Source organism: Octodon degus, unplaced genomic scaffold (genome assembly GCF_000260255.1).
Source record: "Octodon degus isolate 3935 unplaced genomic scaffold, OctDeg1.0 scaffold00188, whole genome shotgun sequence".
Taxonomy (NCBI): Eukaryota; Metazoa; Chordata; class Mammalia; order Rodentia; family Octodontidae; genus Octodon; species Octodon degus.
In genome coordinates this window covers 4305218-4310423 of record NW_004524764.1, presented here as the reverse complement: position 1 = coordinate 4310423, position 5206 = coordinate 4305218, and the positions used below count along the sequence as shown (strand labels likewise).

Genomic DNA, 5206 nt, shown 5'->3' with positions numbered 1-5206 from the left:
CTAATTGTTGTATATGTGTCCTTGTGGTGGTTGTGGAAGCGTCATATTTTCTTCGGACATCATTAGACGTCTTAGCTCTTGAAGTACAACTTTAATACTATACGGATTTTGCCATTTTGCTAACACTGGTATGCTGCGTGCATCCACCATTCCACTGGAATTAGTTATTCCATTCATATTAATTTTTGTTGCAAATCTAACTGATGGAGGATCTTCTGGGTATTTAGGTCCACATTCTACTTTCAGGCTATATATTCTGTTTTCATAATTTGTCCTTGGTGGTCCAATGATCATGCCTGTCCACCCCTATGTGTCATGTCTTCATCATCTTCAAGGCCCCAGCTAACTGTACCATCACCTACTCCTTTTTGTCCTTCTTTAAGTTCCTCCAACAAGCGAAAATTATGAGGAACTTTAACTCCTGTGGAGACCGCCATCTTCTCCTACAGCCCGACGCCCATAGATGATATTTTCAATACCATATTGTTTGCATACACAATTAAGAGTTGATGTATCTTCCCTTTGAAGTAAGTCTTATCTTTAACTTTCTCTTCAGTAGTGCTTTTGACCAAGTTAATTTTGTGTGACTAGCTTTTTTTTTTGTTAGAATTTGCATGACCTAGCTTTTTCAATCTTGTAATTTTCATCAATTTGCAAATTTATATTTGTTACTTTTCACAGACTACATTTGTTTTTGTGTTTTTGCCAAGCTTCTTTAAGCAATGTAGTTTATGAACATTGAATGTATTTATGATAGTATTTATGTTTAGCATCGTATACTACACTGTTTGCCTTAAGTGTTCATGATCCTTTTTCTTTTTTTATAAGTTTATTTGACTTTTATAATTTGATTTGGGCTATTTCGGCTTTTGCTATTGAGTTACTGTTCCTTATATATTTTAGATATTGGCCCCTTACCAGGTATACAGAGCTCTATTTTGTCCCATTCTTCAGGTTGCCTCTTCACTCTGTTAAGTCCTTTTTTCAAGTTATATTTTCCTTTTGAAGTGTTCCTCTTTTCCCTTCATAGCTACAAATCCACAGCTTTTAATTGGTGACCTTTATCCCAGAAAAAGTCCTTTATAAAAGAATCCTTTATTTTTTAAAACATCTCATATATATTTACTCACAATTTTTTCTATAACTCCAAACACAAACCCCTGGGGACATAACTGTGTTGTGCATTGCTTTTGCTGACCTGACCTGACCTTTTCTTAGTATTGTCTTTTCTTGGCAGCATTTGTTTATGAGCTAATTCTCTTAACTTACTATGTGGCATGTCTCTGGTTCTGAATCCGTCAACAGCTCCAGACTGACTGAATGTGCTTGTGCATTATTCTAAAAGCCACGTGGTGCTGCGTTCCCCTTTAAGTATCTTAGATCAGCAGCAAGTGAAATCTCAACTTGATAATTTTTTGATAGTCTAAGGTTCAATACCCCAAAATAGTGCCTGTACTTGTTTCTGTCCTTGGTAACCCAATGGTGCTGCCCACTCCTCCCAGCAATGGCCACCCTAACTGCTAACTGTATATATGACAGACCTCACTTCCCCACAGAATGAATGGAATGATGCAAATAAAAGGAAATGAAATGTCTTCCCTCAAACCTCTTGCGTCTGGAGGATGATCGGATGGGGGGGGGGTGGCTGCTCTGCTTGTCGGTGGATTCACTGTCCAGGAGTTCAGCAACTTCAGGTGCTGATGAGAAGTGGTGTGATCAGAAGTGAGTCCCTTGGGTAGGACCTGCAAGGATGTATGTCCCTCCTTAGCTCCTCACCTCTCTCTCTCTCTCTTTTTTAAATTTTTTAAAATTTATTTATTTTGTATTTTAGGGAAGAGTCTATAAGGTGTTCAGGGTCTCACTACTAGATGGGACTCGTGGTGATCCGCTGTTTACAGCCTCCCAAGAGCTGGGATTACAGGCACGGGCCACCACGTCCAGTCTCAATTGCCATCTCAGCCAGCCGCAGGGGCAGAGCCGGCATGGCAGTCTGGGGGATTGAACCCCAGGTCCCCGTGCCTGTTTGCAGGTGCTTTAATCCACTGAGCTATTTGGCCGGTCTTTCCTCACTTCTCTTTCAGCTTCCTGGCCACTCACTGCATGAACAGCTTTCTCTGCTATGCCCCTCTACCACGCTATTTCTGCTTTGAAGACAACCAATTGCAGACTGAATCCTCTAAAAGCCATAAGCCGAAAAAAAAGAAAAAAATCTTTTAAATTGTGGTGTTAAGCATGTATTATTTCTCAGTGCCAGGAAAATGACTAAGACTTAATATACTTCCAAACCTTTAAGACTCACTGTGCTTCAAAGATTGTTCTATCCACAGCTTGCAATCCCCTGGGGAGGATTTCATGAAGCACTTATTCCACCTAACTGTTAAAAACTGAAAACGTATAGTCAGTGCTTAAGCTTGATTATGCAGATAGAGAACTGTCTACCCTGCTAACAACATCCTCTCTGTGAAGGACATTGAGATAAAAACTACTGTGGAAAGTAGCTTCATTCATAAGGAAAATTAATACATATTATGGGGCACATACTAAATGCCAGGTTCTGTGATCATTAGGCACTCAATAAACACAAAGCAATTTGACAACACTTTGTAGATATTATTTAAATTTTTATTCCAGTTATTTTTTCAAGTTCTCCTAACATTTCTAACTTTCTGCCTGTGGAAATAGTTGTACGCTATATTCTTGCTTGACTGAGTAACCAGTATAAAGAATCTGGAGGTAGCCATTAGGGAGGAAAAGATGAGATGATTACTTAAAAGTACATTCCATGTCTAAACAAACAAATGGACAAGTGGAGTGAATTCTCAAATTGTTAACAAACCGCTCCAGAACTTAATTTGGAAGTTTAGCTTTCAAGTAGAACCATGAGAACTTATTTAATTCATCATGTTGGAGACTGAATGTGCTCATTCAGCCAATAAATGATTACCGAACGCCTATTATTTGTCAAACACTGTAATGGGTGCTAGGGATACAATAGTAATCAAAATAAAGTAGTTCCTGTTTCTGTGCAATTTACAGTTTAGTTAGATATTCAAACTACACAAGCAATAACAGTTAGAAAGCAACCATCCATGAAAACAATGGGAAAAGGCAGCGTGATATGGAAGTGCACAAAAATACGGAGGGCTTTGTCTGGAAAGGATAAGGGACAGTGAGAGGCGCAGGGACAGGAGAAGTGTAAACACCAATTAGCAAAGAAAAACATTAACATTGTGAAACACAAAGAAGTTTTGAGTGGTTGAATGAAAGAGAAGGAAGGACCACTTCAAAAGAAGATTGTTAAAGATAAATTTGGAAAGATGCCAGGGCCAGTTCATGGAAAGCAATGTGAAAGTGCTTTGATTTATCTAAGAACAATGGACAGTCGCTGCAGGATTTTATACACAAAGATAACCTGACTAGATAGGCATTTTGCAAAGATTTTTTGGTAGAGTGTGGAGACTAAAATGGAAAAGAAGAAGAGGGAGGAGACTGGGAAACAGGTAGGATTTATTTTTCTGTAATTCAGAGGTGGTGATGGACTTTGTTGGATTACTGAGGACGAATATGGAAGGAAAGTGATATATTAATATAGATCGGATGTGAAGCTTGTATGAGAAGCAAGAGTCAGTGAAGCCAGTTCAAGCAGTGGCTTGGAATAAGCGACCTCTAGGGGGCAAACAGATTTTTGAGTTGCAGCCGAGAAATTTGGGTTTTAGTACAGATGATTCTTGCTGCCAACCAAGACTTTGTAAGATGCTTGAGTGGAAAAGAATGTTTCCTCCTATTTCTTTCAATCCAATGAAGAGCAGGGATTCTTTATTTGCTCTCTGCTACCTGTCAGTCATGCCCAGGCAGGTGAAGAATGTTATCTATGATGTGAGAATTAAATAGGAGAAACAAAAAGTCACGTGTCAGCCTGACTTCATGGTGAAGGAGCAACGAAGAGAGGAGTTCTGGAGCTGCTGTTGTGCAGAGTGTCCTTAAGTCAGGTTTCTGTGCTAGGATTACGTTGGCCAAGACTGGTATGCTGTGATATGTCCTGATTTTTGTAGCAGGCAAGATGTTTCCTAGAAAAAGACATTTACTGGAGCCAAATAGCTCAGCAGATTAAAGTGCCTGCAAGCAGGCACAGGGGCTGGGGGTTTGATCTCTAGGCCTGCTGTGCCAGCCCTGCCCCTGGGGCTTGCTGAGACAGCAATTGAGACAGGGCGTGGTGGTAATCCCAGCTCTTGGGAGGCTGTAAACAGGAGAATCACTATGAGTCCGATCTAGTAGTGAGACCCTGAACACCCTGTAGACCCTTCCCTAAAAAAAAAAAAAAAAAAAAAAAAAAAAAAAAAAAAAGTAAAAAAAGTTTACTAAGGTCTTAAATAGTACTGAAAAATATGATTTGAAATATAGCAGAATGTTTGTAGTATAACGGTCAGAAGTGCATGTTCTAGTTACTGTGTGATGGTTAATAACAAGGTTCAGACTTCAGGGTCACCACACTAGCATTGGCTCTTGGTTGCTTACCTTCCATGTGGCCCAATTTTCCTATTTGCAAAGTGGATTAACACCTTGCTTATCTGTCAGGGATGCTGTGAGGATTAAATGAATTGAACTATAATTACTCCAACAATATCAGCTCGTTATCATTAGCTCAGCTCCTCATGGCTGTCAGGTTTGAGCCCTGAGGTGAAAATGGGGAAGGCATGGAGTAAGCTGGAATGGCAGTAAGGAAAGTAGTTAAAATTTTGCTATGATATTGCAGCACAAGAACCACCAACCCAAGAAATCTGAACAAAGTTCTCAATTGTGTTCCTGCTCAAGTACGTGAAGTGCATGCCACTCTCTCAGTAGGAAAAACTATTGGCAGACTGACAAGATGAATCATTGTTGAAATGTGTTCAAGGGATGGAATATAACAGGAAATAAGCCACATGGGTCATTCTGAGTTATAACCTTTTAGTGTGTGAGTTTGAGTTTATTTGAATAATACGAGGATGTGCTGTGTTGAGCAAGGGGAGGCTTTTCTGTAACATGCGGGAAGTTTGTATCACTTAGACTTTTTCATCTGGTTTTTCACTTTTCATGAAAATTTCCCCCTTTTGTGTGAGAGTAATTTTGGTGAATGTTTTCTTTCAAGCTGTGACTAACCTTTATTACCTTTCCGAGAAAAGTTACAGTGCCTTCTTCAGAGTACAACCTATTCTGCACAAAATTA

The 5206-nt window shown here is 39.5% G+C and overlaps 1 pseudogene; it reads right to left on the bottom strand.

Moving 5' to 3' along the window:
- Positions 1–437, bottom strand: LOC101592887 (annotated as a pseudogene).
- Positions 438–5206: the final 4769 nt, after the last annotated feature.